Source organism: Anoplopoma fimbria, chromosome 8 (genome assembly GCF_027596085.1).
Source record: "Anoplopoma fimbria isolate UVic2021 breed Golden Eagle Sablefish chromosome 8, Afim_UVic_2022, whole genome shotgun sequence".
In the NCBI taxonomy this organism is placed as follows: Eukaryota; Metazoa; Chordata; class Actinopteri; order Perciformes; family Anoplopomatidae; genus Anoplopoma; species Anoplopoma fimbria.
The window spans coordinates 1373197-1391599 of record NC_072456.1 but is presented as its reverse complement, the minus strand read 5'-3'; the positions used below and the strand labels follow the sequence as shown (position 1 = coordinate 1391599).

Here is an 18403-nt window from a genome sequence, read left to right as displayed (position 1 = left end):
ATACGTTATAGAATAGTATTTCAATAAAATTGCATAGAAGGTCATAGTATGGTTTTTGAAAAAAGTCAGAAAAGACAGAGTGTAATGTTGTCAGGTTGTAATTAAATTAATTTACATTGGATAATGGATGGATGGATATATCATTTAATAAATGTCCATTAAACTGTGAAAAAACAGTGTGTTAAAAGCATTAAAAAGTACCTTCCAGGTTAATCTCTGCATATTTTAGGCCTTTATTTTGACTTGATGAAACAACTCAGTCCGTCCACAGTAATTTCCCAATTATTGTTTTTTTCATATAAAATAATAAGGGAATGATGTGTAAAAATGCAATGAGTAAATAAAACCAAAGACGAATGTCTATATATTAACAGTATCAATCTGTCAATTTAAAGCATTACTAGATTTAACAGTATTCATTGGACAATGGAAAAACAAGTTTAGCACATCAAATACAGCGGCATATAATGCCAAGATTTGTAAATTTAGCCGTTCTTAGTGGTAGCTTTATAAAACTGACCTGTCTACCTGCAATGATTTCCTGTAAGATTGTCGTTACACCAAGTTGAAAAACCATGACACAGTTTATGAACATAAAATATGTACTTTTAATCAAAAAGGACTTTCTGCAGATTCACAGTATTATTTGTCATTTTGGAGAATTGTAATGTTAAGGGGCCATGGGCCACAACTTTGATCCATGAGACATAAGCCTTTTTTTCTGTACAATATGTGAAAAGATGTTTTTTCATTCTGTTGAAAAGTCTTTGTCTAGATGAAACTTTTTTTCGTTTTTGATATCATAAATATTCATTTTAACTAAAAGAAAACAGCATTAAGTTACAATTCTTTAGCTCTATGGCATTTTTTACACACTCTGAGCAGTGTCATAACATAAAAATATAAACCTTTTAAACACAACTTGAAGTTGTCTGTTAACATAATATCAACAAATAGAAATGTATTAAAAGGCAGAATTGAGCTCGGAACCTTCACATAACCAGATGACTGTTCTTCCTCCTGAGCCATAGCCGCCCCCCCAAAAAAATATTAGAGTCCAATAGAACAAAATGTCAAATATAAAATGAATCAGTGTTAATAGTTTTTAAAACACACATTTGCAAGTCAATGTCTAAGGCTCACTCCTGCATACTTAAGACTTTCGGTTCCTCTTCAGAAAAGTAAACAGTGGTAGAAAATGAACGCTGTGTGGATGATGCTTGCACTCAGTAAGGTTAGTGTAGTGGGTAGAGCTCTGTAGAAATGTATCCCTTTCTGAACCTTCTCTGTGCTGACAATGTCTTATGTTATTATTTCAATTGTCATGTCCTCCTCAGCAAAATAGCTCTTCAAGGGCAGAGAACTTCGGCTGCTTCGCGAACAAAAGAATAAATACGACACTCTCAAGGTAAATGCAAAAGTTGAGTTTCTTCTGAACTTCTCAACTGTTCTGTCTTCATCAGATGAGTCACCATCACGGTCAACTGGTTATTTGTCACATTTATTCTGTATTCATAGATTATGGGAGTCAGATACATTGATCTACAATGGAAGATGAGTAAAAGATTACCAATTAAGACAAACATGTTTTAAGGTCCTATTCATCTGCTCTTCTTCTGGTCTGGTCCACACTGCCACTTTTATCTTGATTCTTGGGTCCAAGGATGTGCCATTCTCTAAGAACTTCCTGATGCTCTCATCCTGCAAGACAAAGCAAAAACATAGAATAGTAGTCAAGTCTCTGAGTATATCTAATGAAAAGAACTGAGAAATCAAAAGGATTACGCTACATATTTGGAAAGGAAAAGCTGCCCAGCAAAACATAACACGGCTGCACATGTATGTATAGATCTCTTCAGCTCTATATAGAAGAAATGTGGATGTGGGTATTTTGGTTGTAAATACTCAAGTTGTCTGAGGGCCTTAGGGTGTCTTTCCTTTATCTGGCTTGACAAACCCTAACAACTGCAGTCACGCTAAGCGGTTGCACAACGGTGGTTATAGACTCGGTAAGTCAAGCCAGGGTTCCTCAATCTGGCCATGAATGCATTCACATTAAAGGGACGGTGTTTGCAGCATATGACCAATAACAAAATTTGACAGGTCTAATGTCAGAGGAGAGGAATAAGTAGATCTGACAATATCTACATTTGTGCCATAACATATTCTTAATCTTTCAGCTGCAAGACCAAAGATGTGAATCAGACTTAGAAGCATAATTCATGCTATCATTAATAGCATGAATAAAAAAACATAAATCGAAGCGGTTAGGAAGGCTTACTTTAACATCTTAAAATCACCCACAGCATACATAAAAGTACAGGTAGCAAAGTAACGCGAGGCATGCAAACAGTCTGCGGGACTGTAAGCGTACGATTCTGATGTTGTGCACATGGTTCAGGAAACTGACATACATAAGTGGATATACATACATATATAAGACAACATATACAGATTGTGGTTTATTGTGGTTATAATTGTAATGTATGATGCTGCTAGATTGTTGGCAGACCACCCACTTAATGCAGGTACGTACAGCAAGCAGAAGGCCAAAATTATTTTATTAACGTTATTGAAAATGTCCAAGTCCATTTCACACGGTCGGGGTTGCAGCTGAAAGAAAACGCAAAAATATAGTTAGAAACGTCTTACAAATAAATCTAAGCAACACATTTATATAGTGGAAAACAAACAGGCAATCATATTCAGATCTATTGTGCTATAATATTGGCAGTGATATGAGAACATACCCTGCAGTAACATTTAAAATCTATACAAATACAATAAATAGCTATTAGAAGCACATGATATCAATGAAATCTTAAATAATGGTTAATTACCTGTAATTGTTATCGCAAACTTAATATCTGTAAATCTACAGACATTTTATGAATGAAACATTTGTAAAAAATATATATATATTTATACGTATATATTTAGTGTAAAATTTCATTTTTTTATGTGCACTGAACATAATATATAATTGTCCTTATGCTTTAATTAGTTAATATGATTCTAGTTCAATACTGCTTTAAAATAACTCAAACACAGGGTTTATATTCTGTAGTCTCTTTGACTTAAAAGCTGGATAAGGCTTTTGATTAATGCCCTTAGATCTGCATATTCTGTTCTACTATAACTTGTATGTCTAGTCCTTGATCTCTCCTTTATATCAATGCACGCTCAAAATATGGAGTCATTTATTTGTTCTGTATCATGTGGTTATAATTTGCCACAAATACAGTCGAAGACATCCAATTAAACAGGGTACTTAACCTCTGCGGTTTCTCCCGTGTTAGTTGGTGAGCTCATATGTGGATTTTTTCTTCCCCCTTTAAAATAAGTCATTATAATCTTGGCGGATACAGAAAGGTGACTCCCTAAGGAAAAAAAAATCTGTTATTTAATGATACAGATCCTTTCAATTCATGATGAATGTATCACATTTAGACACCTCAAAGCCCGCTATCTTGCTACAGCACATTCCAAAGTATGTTTCATGTACCTGCCACACCTCAAGCACAGATTATCTCCATCTTCACATCTCCATGTGTGCAAGGGGGAGGAAAGGAAAACAGTCTTGCACTAACAAAACCATTATTAGTTCATTATGAATTAGAGAGCCACATCTGCAACTAATATAGGGCCAGGTGGGATTTGTAAAGAGAGTACAGTGTAGAGTTTGTTCCACTAATACATTATAAGCACTGTGAATACACGTGGCCTTTGAGGTTATAGTTACACTGAATATGAAGCTTGATGATTCTCAAAATATAATGTTTCTCACATAGGTCAACATTTTTCAATAAAACAATCTGGGATAAAACGAAGCGGTGCCGTTGTTTTCGCACACAGACAGTTTTTATTTCAGCAGCTTAGTCTCACTCTGTCCACTTTTCAGGGAATTTTAGGGCCTGAATTTTCTCCTTTTCTGTCTGCTTTTTATGTAAGACTTTGTCTTTTGTCTTCATTTGTGAATAAATAGTGCATTATTCAAATCCAGTGATAATGGCAGAATAATGACCACAGCTAAAAGACTTCTGATGAGTTTTTTTATCCAGCAAAATAGATGAAAATCAAATCAAGAGCCTATTCATTGCAACTAAAATTAAGACACAAGCAGTTTATTAAGTCTCAACATTCATCTAAATTCAATTTAGTTCTTACTTGTCCTCTCAACTCTGTGACAAGCAAGGTGGGTAAAAAGACGTTTTCCCAGGCTGCTCAAACAGATTTGGGCTTGAAAGAGAAGCACCGCAATGAGAGAAAAGGGACATCAAAATTGGCCTCTTGTCATCAGGCCTCGGTATGATCCCCATTTGCCTTTCTCCGGGTGATCCGTCAGCAAGCCTTGATCAAAAAGGGATACGTCTTCCAGCATTCCCCCCTTCCAAGAGATGAGTGTCCCTCACTGTCCCACTGCAATCACTTCCTGTGAGCCAGGAAGCCCCCAAACAAAGGCCTGCCTCTTTCTCCCTACCAGCATGAGTGCAGAAAAAGTAATACAACACATATTTATGAGATTATCTGGCATCTCATGTTTCATTTTAATGAAAGAACGAATTGTTTCAGCCTCACAGAGTTGAAACATGTGACACCAGGAAATGGTTTAGTGCTTGTCTTGTCTGTGAGAAGGAGTGTATTTTTGTTTTTAGTTTTTTTTGAAAGAGGGGTACATGATGATGGTCTTCAGAAACTGGTTGGACTGTATGGAATCAGCAGGGGAGAAAGGCAACATGCTGTTTGGAGAACTTTATTAAGACACAATATAATAATATAATATATATATACTGTACTGTATATCCCACAAATGAGAGCAATAATGCTATTATCTTAACACACAAAGTACATTTTGGATGAGTTAAGTGAACTTTTTCCAAGGCAGCAGTAGCCTGAAAGTGAGAGAAGTAAGTTTGTATCTGTTGGACTCCACACACCAGCTGGGAAAATCTCTGTGCTATAAAAGGAATGAGTAATGTGTTCGCCTCCAAAAACAACCGCTTTTGCTCCCATTTGTTCTGCTAATGCTGCTCAAAGGCCAAAATCTAGATGACTGCGGTTACAAGAAAGAACGTGCACGCTTAGCAAAACTTTTCCCATGATAAATAAAGGTAGAACATCAACAGCCGCAGGGACAGTCGCCCTGACTGTGTTTGGATCATCTGAGGCATAAAACGAAAGGTACAGGGGAAATTAAATGGCACGGAAATGTCCTTATTTTGATTTTGTTCTAAAGTTCCAATTTCAAATCCACTGATTTCAGGTTTAGGATAGCATCTACAGTGTGTGTTGATACTGCTATGCGAGGACCATCAAAGGCATTTCATTGTTGGACTTTATATATTTGCCTTTGATAAGGTGACTGAAACACTTCCCATATGCCTAATATATACTTTTGAGAAAACGCTTTTGCAGAGATTCTGCAGTGCCACGGAGATGGTTTGCTGAGCTTGCAGAGAGCTGCAGAGATGCGCACCTCCTGAAAAATATGACTACTCACAAGGCAGCGCGGAAACTGTAGAAGTCTAATTCAGACCCCAGAGATAGGTTTTCCAGACAGGTATCTCATAACCAGTTACAACAACAGCAACTACTGCCTAATTAATTCTAGGGAAAGGAGCTTCTTCTCATTATACAACTCTTCAATAAAAAAAAATTCCAGTCATAAAATTGTGTTGGGCCAAACTTATATGGAACTATTGAATTGGGCCTATCAAATAAATCAAAGACCACGTGAAAAAGGATTTGAAAACCACGGGTCCAATTATAAAATAAATGACATGCTATGCGCAATCCACTATGTATGCCTGGGGTGAGAAAGAGATGCCCGCACCAGCATGCACAGAATGCATATGCACAACCACAGGCGTTTCATCAGGCATTAGAAGCCAATGGGTTACCAAAATGGGAATTTATATATGATGCAGGAAAACTGCTAAACTTTAGTAAAGGAGAAAATTATTCTTTCATCATGAACTTGCAAATGTGAGCTTATGCCACTGGCTAGCTCATGGCTGCCATTTTGCACTGCGGTAACACAACAGGTACTGCTGCTCCGATCGATGGCGCCATCGCGGAGCATAGCGCCCCCTCCAATTCCCCCTCAGGCAAACAATGTATGAGCGTTTGCCGTTGTTTGCAATGTTTGCAATGTTTATGCTCTTAGCAGCCCGTCACCATGTTAAGAGCAGTTAAAATGCTATAGTTACAAAGCATGAATTAAGACTTTTTACAAACCTGCATCATTTTGAAGTCGTTATTTTGGCATCGTATTTTTCCAATTTAATCACAGCTAATTTGTTTATTTTTGGTCTGGCGTTAGTATTATATACTTATTGTCCACCTGCACAAACCCCCTCCACACGTACGTGGCCGTGCCAGAATGGGATCAGGTGGACATATTTTTGACTTCATTTGAAAGTCTCGCTGTTTAGCGGCGATGTAGTTTATATGTAACGAGAGCTAGTCAATGGTGTCCACTCAAGTATGTCCACGTGGTAGACGTCAGTCGTACCTGTACATAGTCGGAGCAGGCTCAGGTCCACACCTGGTTCTTGGCTTCATTATTTTTTTAATCGCTGTATTTTAAACTAGTCAAGTTTATAGATCTTGGCCAAGATTGATAAAACATTGTTTGCGTTGAAATGTTGTAGGTGTACAATAAACAGTTTTACAGCAGTCTCTCTTATAATCTGGTCCAAAAGGTGGAAACTAAACTAATTTTATTGTTGGTCTTTGTTTTCTTTTTCTAATTTTTCAAACCAGAAGATTTATTTACAAATTGTCAGACTGCCCCATTCTATCTATTATGCTTAGCAAAGCTGTGGCATTTCCAGTACATTCTTACCATAACAAATAGAACCAATAGCTGGAAATATGAGAATAAAGTCTTGGTTGTAATGAACCAATAGTTACAGCTCTAGCTGTTGTTGTGGTCACGTAGTGTGCAACATCGGGTTCTTGAGTCTCTAGTGGACCTGAGATGGTTTTCCTTCGACTTCTTGACCCAGGTTGAACCAACACGTGTTTCCATTTCAACAGTCCATCTACCAGAAGATCAGATAGTCAAGTTTATAGATCTACAAAAGGGCACTATAAGGGGAATCTGCATATACAAAACCATTTGAACAACATGATTTGAAGTTTTTTTAATCAGTGACCAACACATCATGCCAGGTGTTTTCTTTATATTTCCATTAAAGATGTCGACCATAGTAGAGGGTTAACTGTAACGTTGGAAGAATAAATGCAGCTTTACCTAATTTTGCATTAGGTCCTTTGGGAGGAGAAATGGTTTGACCAATGGGGTGGCTCCATTTGGTGTGTTGATGTAAGATGTTTATTTTCTATAATTAAAAACTTTCACTCGATGCCGTTCATTTAGAGTCTCATAGCACAATTCCTTCTCTGTCTATGATGTGGCAGACATAAGGTCTCCTTATGTCCATTGAACACATGTAGTGGGGTTATTCATCTCAGAGAAAATAAACTTGACAAACAAAAAATATTTACAGTTCAGAATTAAACTTGAATTAAAGCATTGAGAAAATCTTTGGAGCTCTACTCAGAGATGGGTATGGTTATGGGTAACCACAAGTCACAGACATCAGTGAAAGGCTTTGTACTTTTTTTGTGCAATTTGGAGTTAAATACTTAACTTGAGGTTTGTTTGTTTTTTCAATTTTTCAAATTTATTTGACAGCCATTTCTACAGAGCCAGGCTAGCTGCTTCCCTGGTATGACATTTTTATTCTAAGCTAAGGTAGCCAGATATTTACTGTACAAATATTAGAGTAACATCATTCTTCTAACTCTTGACAAGAAGGTGGATGAGGATATTTCCCAAACTGTCAAACTGTTCTCTTAACATTCAAAACATATAATCGTCATATAGAATAAGCATTTGTATCAATTAAACTTAATTAACATACAATAAACATTTTAATGTTCCTTGTACGTAAATTCAATTTTATAATATCAGAATATACATAATACAGTGTGTATACAAATGGAACATTCTGAAATGGGCCTTTCATCATAGCAAGAACTTTGACCTTTGACACTCAAGTACAATTTGATGATAATATTTCCGTGCTTTTACTCAAAGTGGCCCTATTATGCTTTTCCACTTTTTCCCTCTTCATTAGTGTGTTATATATATTTTTGTACATGTAAAAGGTCCGTAGAGTGTAAAACCTGAAGTCCACGCCTAAAAGGAGGGACCCTCCCCCTCAGAAGCTCCTGAGCTGCCTGAAACGGCTCCATTGAATTCTCTCCTTCACTTCCGTAACTTTATGAGGTCACAATGTTACAGAAGTGACGTAAAACTCCTCCGGCTAGTTTGGCCCGCCCTCAAACAACAGAAGAGAGAACCGGAACTGAAGCTCCGGAGGAAGAGTTTTTTGAAATGTGAAACGTTGACCAATCACAACAGAGCGGGCTAGCTGACCAATCGGAGCAGACTTTGCTTTCTGGAGGGAGGAGCAAGCGCTACAACGGAGCGCTTCAGAGAGAGGGTGAGAAGAGGTGCTGCAGGACAGCCAGGATGAGAAATACAAGGAGGATTATGATCATTAACGCATGTAAACATGTTGTAACTGTAACTTGAGATAAAAATATGCACCCGGAAAATAGCATAATAGGGCCTGTTTAAGAGTATTTGGTAACACAAATAGGAAAACACAAATTGCTGATTTTTCACTATCCAGCTAATTACCTGTAACTTACATGAACATGAATATAATTGATTGGGCCTTTAAATCAAGCATTACGGCTTCATCCTCATAGATTACCACCTGTCTTTTTGGGCTAGTTACGTTGAACAATGGTATTTTAAAGTTTACTAGCAAATCCATTTATTAGTTTTGGTAGTTTTTAATCATACAAGTTTGTCTGTTCCTCCATGTATGGGCTTGGTTATTGTTTTCTTGCTTTACATCTATATCTGTGTGTGTGTATGTGTGACCAGAGCCAACATGTTGGATACAAATTCACCTCACAAAAGATGTTTTTCCTCCACTCATTGATTTGTCTTAGAAGCATCAATCTTGCCTCACTTATCCCCGTCAGAATTCACACATAAAATAGAATCCTCTCTCAGTGACTAATTACACTTTCTGACACGTCTTCTGATTTTCCTACAAATCCGATGGAGCATTCATTTTTGATGTGACACAACAACTAATAGTCCAAGGCCCCCAGAGGATGTTTTCCCTCCATCAGAGGAAAGAGGTGGAAGGGTGAATGTACACTGTTATCTGCTTTTCATCACAAGCTATAAATGAGGCAGGGCAGTAGAGCTTTGCAATGGTAAATAGGGTGTCTGATTGAAAGATTGGCCCACCTGGCCGTGACTGTCAGGAGTCCCCATCCAAACGCAGGCAACCACAAAGCTCAGCCAGCGTCCTCCTGCACCCACTTCCCACTCTGTGTCGCCCAAATAGCCTGGGACGGGAGATTGCTTTCGGAACGCTGTGACTAGACCCCGATAGAAGAACACTTATCTCTGGGTAATTACCCTCTGTGCACAATGAATAAAATGAGAGACAGCTCCATAATCTAAGGTCTGGCAAGCTCGGAGATCACAGAGCCACTCATATTATTCGCCAAGACTAATATGCAAAAGATGATAAACAAGTGAGGTTTTCTTTGGCTTGACTTGATATAGAGTGGGAGATTTATTTGACACTGAAATATATTTAGTGTTAATTAGTGGGGCACACTAAGCACTCTATTACTGGATCTGTTGTGTTTCCTTGGAAACATAAAATGATGTGTTAAGGGAATTGAACCTGAAAGGTTGATCTGAGTCTCATTTCCACCCAAAAAAAAGAATGCATGTTGGATTTCACTTCCTTGGAAAGTGAGAGTGTTTTTCGCAAAGTCACTCCATGCCTATGGATATTTTGAGATCTCCATAGTCTCTCGTCTTTGTGGAGGGTATAAGACTCCCCCACTCTATTGTTGAGCTTTGTAATTGGCTGTGTGTTCATGACAAAAGAGGCTCATGGAGGGACCCTGATGAGAAACTGCCCCAGTCTGGCTCCTCTGTTTCTGGATGGGCTTAATTAGAATTGCTGCAAAGACCCTAAGGGCCAGATAGAGAGAAGGAGAGAGACTATTTCATTTTCCTGTTGTCTTTTGTCTTCCTCACATCGTCTTCCCTAATTATTTCAGAGGCAAGGAAATCTGCTCGAAGGATTGGGTAAGTGTGTGAACAGGTCAGTCTGTCAGAGTTCCCAAAAACGCACCATTATAACAGGGAGAGAAGGAAAAGTTTTGGGGGAAAAACACAAATTCCAACAAGGAATATGATATAAGTATATCTGTCATGTATAATCCTACAACACGTGTATGGATTGATCTATACCTCACAATCCAATCCACAGAATTTATAGCAAAATATAATCATTTTATACAAGACTCCTGTGCTCAGAGGAATAGTTTTAATTTTGGAAATATGCTTATTGGCTTTTCTGTTGAGAGTTAGATAAAAGGTTAATACCCATTTTATGGCTGTATAGTGAATATTAAGCTACGGGCAGCAGCTAGTTATCTTAGCTTAGCATACATATTGAAAACAGGGGGAAACAGCTAGCCTTGCTCTATCCAATGGTGGCAAATCAACCAAAAGCTGATATAGTAACATTTTATATCCCAAAAACGTGATTGCTTTTCATTCGAGGTGCTATAGATGTTTCATAGCAACCAATATACACATTTCTAGTCTTACTTACTTAGATATTTTTTAATCTTTATGATGCAACCTAACAAGCTACTTTAAAACAAGCTGATAATCACTAAGACCTTTGTAAGGACTCAACAGGTAAACTCAATGATTTATAGCTGCTGCAACACAAAAAAAGAATTCTACAGTTCAGTACACAGAGCTTGTTTAGGTAAAACTGTACACAAGAAGACAGACAGCAGTCAGCACAAATCTAGTCCCATATGCTACATCTGCACACATGGGGTGAAAATGCACGCTGGTATAAATAGTCCCTGACTGTGCAATCTGGATCGTAAAATTTCACATCTAATGAAAGGTGGGAAAGAGGCCGCAGTGCCATTACTGTACACAATAAGACTCGTTCACAGAGACTGTTAGTTGGTGCAGTTAATCACTTGACATAAATAGCCTTAAGAGTAACAATTTACCTGTCGTATTTTACATGTAAAGTCAATCACTGCTGAGCATACTGCCTGTACTGTAAGCTGTTTAGCGGGGATGTTGCGCTGTATGAGGGTGATAGGAGTAATCAAGGAGGGGAGGGGGCTTCTCCATAGGAAGTTCCTGCAAACAGAGTGCACCCACTTTTTAAACCCCATTTGTCTTGTTAATGCTCCCCTCTGATTACCTGATTGCACTGGATGACTGTGGAGAAATCTGATTGCGTAAAATTATATAGAGCAAACTTTTGATTGGGGAGGGATCTGGCGAGCTTTGCTGCCACCATTGACAGGCTTTGTGAAATTTGGCCTCGCTGATTTGAAATCAGCTAAGTGTCACGTCCCGTAATTGTAATCAGAACTTAATTTTTTATCCTTGTTCTCTTTCACAGCACAACTTTTCTCACGCAAACTTTTGAGTCTTGAACAATACTGCAGCTATGTTCTACATACAATAACCAAAAATACACCCATCCATTTTTTAAAGTGACTTCTATATGGGTCAATGACAATGGATACTCATTATGTTCAGTGTGTGCATAGCTCAATCTTAAACATAGCACATAATGAATTCATTAGCTTCTTCTCCGCTGTTTAAACATATAGCTTTAATCATATATACTGTAGATGTTCCTAGCCATTCTCACTTCATTTTGCATTTTAAACCACTTATCAAAGATTGAACTCCTTCTATCATCTGGATCAAAGCTGTTTAAATGACAGGAATACAAATTATTTATCAATAAAGGAAATACCATCTTTATTCATAGCAGTTGAATCATATCTTTGAATAGAATTTTGTAAATAAATGTATTTCTTCAAAAATTCAGTCAAGAGGCTTGTGTCTTTGGGGATAAATTAATGTGATCAGTCCTCAATATTAGACTTAATACAACACATTTTAGTCATGACATGTTATGACATCACTCATTCGTTGGTTTCTTCAGTCAAGTCAGTACAACAATACATATATTCAGTATGAGTGGTTGGCTGAAGGCAAAACTAAATATTTTCCTTTGTTAGATTATAAATTGAAGGTAAATTAAAGGTGGGTTTATTTTTTTCAGATGTAATGCTGGTGACATTTCAATGATTGGAACACAATCATAAGCATTCGGAAATCCATACTTCACACAACATTGCATACTCCTCATTAATTAACTTCCTATTGATCGCTGACCTCGCCACTTCAACTTATTTCCATTTCACACTTCAGCTTACAATTTAGTCAATTTGTGTTCCGGTGAAATACAGTGCATGAGAACAAGAAAGCGGTGAGGGCAAGCGGAAGTGAATTTAATGTCATTATGTTCAGAATAATGTAAGTTTAGCCAGTCTTATCTCCCATTTGGAGATTTCAAATTCCCTTTTTCATTAAAACTGTTGTTGATAATGGATTTTTCAGAAATGTAAAGTGCAGGCTTTAGACTTGAGCTCAAGGACCCACCCAGCAGCAGGCTCAAGATGCTGGAGGACGTTATGATTTCTTTGCAGAGCTGACACTGTTTATTAACTCACGATCAGAGCTTGATTTTAAAGCTAAAAATTTCTATTAAAGCAGAAATCTGGGAAATACATAGATTTTCAGGTTATGCTGCATATGAACACTAAGGTTTATCAGATAAATCAACATCTTTAAAAAAAAAAAAATGCAAACATGATTATGCGGTAGATACAAAAAAACAAAAAAGCTATGATACTGTGTGATGAAACAGTATGGGACTCTCCTCTTTTCATATACCAACACCATGACGAACTAAGAGATCACATGACAAACAATCTACCAAATCCTATTTTATCACCGTTGTCACTGAAGGAATCAGTAGCTTAACTGTGAAGCTCCTTCACTGGTGACTGAGAGAACTGTTCACCATTGATACATAGTATATTACCTCCTTATTAAAACCTTATTTAAAAAAAAGCAAAAGACACAGAAACATTCATGATGTTCTAACTCAAATAGCTGATTTAGCCGTATGTACATGGGCTGTGCTGTATAGGCCTAGTTTTGCACTGAACTGAAACACACTGATAATACTAGGCTTCTGAAGTGAGAAACAGACTTTGTCAGCCACTACAAATCTTTCATGTGAAATAAATGAAAACATTGAAATTAGCAAAGTCTGAGAACTCTGATGTTATGGTTTTATGCAAGATTTGATTGGCTGTAACAAAATAATGTTTCCATCTACATAGATAATTACAAGCAGAGTATTCTGTTGAATTCATGCAAAGCGAGGGGGGGCACCATCATGAAACCAAAAAAATTGAATTTCTCTCTTTTGGTTTCAGATTTTTTTCTCAAAGAAGAACACAATATATAATGTACAGAGCAGATATGTAAGATGTAGAAGACAAAATAATCTATTTAATTTCAGTTAGATTTTAAAATATAAGCATGAGCCGCATCTGGAAACAGGGTCGATAAGAGCGATGAGAGAGAACCAAAACAGTAACGCTATGGGCCACTACGAGCGACCACTTTCACATTACAAATATCAGGCTGTTGTCATACAATGTTTGTAGCTATGCCTACGGAAAGAAAAGCACTTTAAATCATATAAAACCCACATAATGAAATTGTATGTAATCCACAATATTGCGAGCCAGGACAGGTGACAGTTGGGTCATGTCCCATGTAAAACCAGTTGTCAATGTAGACTTATTTCTCATGTAACTTCCATACTCAAATAACCCCCTTCCATTGTTATTTCAACCCAAACTCTTAACCCAATCTGATCTTTCGTTAACTTACCCAAGCAGTTGTGTTGCCTAAACACTACCGGGGCCTGAGCAGAACTTTTCATAAGATATCATACAAACTATAAAAATATTGACTTGAATCTAAGTCTTGAAAGTGTATAAAAAGACAACTCAATAAGATGCTTGTATCGCTTTTCTAGCATATTTTAAATTGAGGGCAGCTTGCGGATGTTTTGTAGAAATTCTTGGAATGCCAAGATGGTGATAAAGCTGCTTGCTGTGAGTCCCAAACTATACTGTGGACACTTTGGCAGCATGTGCAATTTCCTGTATTTAGGATGGAGTTAGCTAGGGCTTACATAAAGTCGTAGCCTCAGAGCCTTTAATCTGGAATTGTTCACACCTTAACGTCAAACATCTTTGTTGAGTGGAGTGCAGCAAAGTGGGAGACAAATGTAGGAGAACAAAAAACTTGTTTTGTCCAGTGTGCCATTCCAACTATTGTTAATATGTTAGTTGAGAGTGTCCTAAGTATATTGACTGTCATACTGCACAGAGGAAACACCACTATGAACTCAACAACTCCTCAACATTTTGGACCATCTCCATGCGGCATTCTTTTTGGCTCCTGAGCCTCCGGCCACCTGCACAACTTGTAATAAAACTGTCACAAATGAATGAAAGTGGGAGAGTTGGGGGGGGGGGGGGGGGGGTATAACACAGATGTCCAAATAAAGTGTGAATGATTCATTTTGCCAAGATTAGTGGCATTCTCCAGCAGAAACTTTCCCATGGCAAAGGAACTCTGCTGCTTTCATTACTGCCCCGTGGATTGTCATCATAAATTGATTTTCTCTCTGAAAGACAAATTAAATTGCATATGAAATACAACAGAAAGAACAAGAAAGTGTCTGTTTCTCCATTTTCTTCCACAGCTCCCCTTCCCTGCTTTCTCTTTGTTGTCCCCTTTTTGTCAATTTCCCATGTCTCTCACATCTAAGTGATCCAGAGTGTTCAAACTTAAATTAAGATCTCTGGCAAGATAAACAGTTAAAACCAGTTCCCATAGTTACGGCTCACACAGCGTGGTGATTGCATTATAATCCGACAGCAATCAACTCTAAATGAAACAGGGATGATAAGGGTGCTATTTTCTGTGTGTGTGAGCGTGTGTGTGCGTGCGTGCTTGAATGTAGCTTATTTCTTTCCTTTGTTCGACTTAGATTTTTATTACCTTCCAATCAGGTCAGCTCTAAAGCAAAAGCTTTTTGGACAAACATTGCCATGATGTGGGCAGAATGAGATTAAGACACTAAAGCAAGGCCTCAATAGAAGGGCCTTCTGCTGCTGTGGAAGATTCAGTGTCCCTTGATAATAAATGAAACGTATAAGGGTTAGTTTGCCCTTCAAGCTTGTGCTGTATCTCATCCTACTATCCATTTATTTAAGACATTTTAAAAGATGCATCCACATGATGGCAATCTGGACCGCTAACATTAATGTTATACAAAACCACAATTACTAGATCACCAAAAATACATGGTCAGTATAATGTGCCTCGATTGAATGTCATCAGAAAATTAATAAAAAAGCATATGTATGTATTCATTAAAACGTTTTTCACAATAGACCTTTGACTTTGCCCCGCTCCCTGGCTGCTAAACCATTAAGCTGTCAAAGCAACTATGGAGCCCACCCTGTCACTAACTTCACTCCTTGAAGAAATAGTATCAAATTCTTGGCGGGAAAAAAAACGAAAAATCGATTTCATAGAGTAGCAGACAAAAGGGTCTACAATATGCATTTGAATGGATATATCAGGGATTTCAAACTGATACAGCAGTGAAAACAGGTTGAAAAGATGAAGATATAAGCTAAAGTCCACAGATTATAGTGTAAAAGTGAACCACCACATCACCTGGTGATCGAGAAAGAAGACAATAAAATTAAGGAACAACACTGTTCCTGTAAAGCAACTGTTATAATCATTAAAAAGCAAAAGCAGTTAATGTATATATTCAGTATACCTTCAATAACCGGATAGCGTAGGAGTGCTAACGCTAGTTAATGATGAGCTAACCCACTCTGTTAATGTTAGCTACACAAGTTTTTACATAGAAAGTTATTGTTTTCAAAATACTTCTCTTTTCTACCTCTCTAGGTAACGAGTATCACTGTTACACAATGTTTAACCATGACTAGTTCCAAATCAACATCACCAGCCTGAATATAAAAAAAGATCTTAAACAATTGCATAAGAGTCTAACTGTTTGTAAGCAGCCACCTCAGGCCACAGTTGTCTTTAAACTGCACAAGCAGAAATGCAAGCCAAGTTTAAGGCCAAAATGGCTACTAGACTTGCACTGTGCCACCTGGTCTGCACAAACGCATCTTCAGCTGGTCATTAAACCCATCTTGGGCCAAACAGGCATGTATGAAACCATGGAAATGGAAAGCAAGTGCAAAAGAAAAGGCCAACTGCTAGCTAGCCTACAAATACCAACAAGTCCTTCAAACTTAATCATGAATAACTAAATTTACCAAAGTCTTGGTTTGATTAGGTTTAGAGGCTAAAAATGTAAAAGTGTGCACAAAAACAGAGACCTTGTAGGTCAAAACACTGCATCATAAAAATGTCATTTTTTAATTGTTTGTCAGGGTAAGGCGTTCTTTGGGCATTTGATTAAACAACCAATACTGTACCTTTTCTCTTAAAGAATAGTGCCAATACCCTCTTTGTTCACAAACTAAGACTTCTCCAAAGGCATCTAAAACATTATCCAAAAAATGAAAATAAGAGCATGCTTAGCTGAATTTTCTGAAATGTTTATGCATGCAGTAGAGACAAAAGACATTTCTTGCAAATTAATAGTTTTCAAATAAAAGTGTAGTAGGAATAAGTACAACAGTTTGACAGCTAACAATTTGCATTTGTTTTTGGTGCGTAATCTTCACAAATCCTGAAACTCAACCAACTCCCGAACCACCATGGAGTGCCACTCTCCGCCATCAGTTTCTCATGGCCTCGACACCAAACAGAGAGGCTTTCCTGTTCATTCTTCCCTGTCTGAGACTTGGTGTCTCTGTGGGAAGAATGCTGCTCATCTGAGATGTCCACAGGTTGTCAGAGCAAGAGGGAGAGGAGCGAGGGTAAGGCGAACCCCGAGGCAGCCCCGAGACAAACAAGAGAGGCATCTGTGAGTGGAAGCCATCATCAGTCATCCTAAAGAAATGATCCCCTCCGCCGTGTGCCACTGATCAACAAGGAGCTGCGTGCTCAGACCACGGCCTCCTCGCAAAAAGACAAAACCCCCTTTCATCATTGGCTCGTTTTAATCTACATTAAAGGGAGCAGATATCATTGCTTCTTACCACTTCTTTCATTTGAAGTTTTAGATGAATCAATACAGATGGACCCGGTTGATTTGGCAAGCTGCCTCAATGAAAGAAAAATGAGCAAATTCTGAGAAGGCAAAGATGAAGGTATGCCATTTCTGAAATAAACAAAGGGAAGACATCATCTCCCACACTGTGTTGCATTGTTTAACAGCCACTGCATGCACAGTATGCAGCACGTCGCTGTAAATAAAAAAAAAAGGAAAAGAGCAGTCATTCAGTAAAGTGGGGTTAGAGCCAAATGAAATATGCTCCCAATTATGGCAATGTGTGTAAGGAGCTAATAAAGTGAATGTCCCTACAAGACACTGAACCCTAATGGATCCAAACTAATTTGCTTTGACTGATGAATTTCCCTCTCCAGTTGTGTGGGGTTGAATAATTATGAAATTTATCACAAGACATCGGGACTCATTAAGGATTCATGACATTTCATTAAAGCAATGTTGTTAGAGGCAGCACATGGTGTTCTGTTTGTGTTTGTACGTGCGCATGCAGAGAGTCTGAGATAGTGTGTAGAAGTAATTATCCAACGATTAAAGCACTTAAAGGAAGGGCTGTTTTTGCTGCTCTGTCATTTAGTTTCTGAATTCCATCACTTGACATCTTTTTTTCCTCACTGCTGAGATGTGTTCTGGCTCTGTTGTGCACATTCATTAATGTGAAGGGCTTCTGCTGTGTTTGAAAATGTGCACCCTGATCCATCAAAAACCTACAAAATCCATCAAATTTATATGAAACTGTCACAACAGACCAGATGGGTTCATTATATAGGCCTAGCTTTACAGGAAAAGTTTGCCCCCGGAGCCCAAATCCTGTGCAGACAGGAGTGTTACTAGTTAATTATGGGGAACAAAAGTCCCTTCTTGTTTAGAATGGTATCAAATGAGAAAAGCTTTGTGCACTTTTCACCCGTTTCAAATGTTATCAGCCGATTGACTGGGCGTTAAATAAGTGGTTATCACTACCATTCTAATGCTTCAGAGGGGCCGAACTGCACCTACCACTTTGTAAAATTGAAAGTGAACTGGACTGAAAATAAAACAACTTCAGTTTAAAAAAACTGCTTGGTTAGGTTAAGGAAAAGATTGTTGCTTTGGTTTGCTATGTACCTTACGTAACTTGGCATTAGTAG

At 37.9% G+C, this 18403-nt stretch overlaps 1 protein-coding gene across 1 annotated transcript in view; it reads right to left on the bottom strand.

Moving 5' to 3' along the window:
- Positions 1 to 495: 495 nt before the first annotated feature.
- Positions 496 to 18403, bottom strand: part of LOC129094309 (uncharacterized) — a 128342-nt gene continuing 110434 nt past the window's right edge. Inside the window, exon 6 of the mRNA XM_054602424.1 lies at positions 496 to 1701. The gene's annotated coding sequence lies outside the window, so the exon portion shown is untranslated. The remainder of the gene's footprint in view (positions 1702 to 18403) is intronic.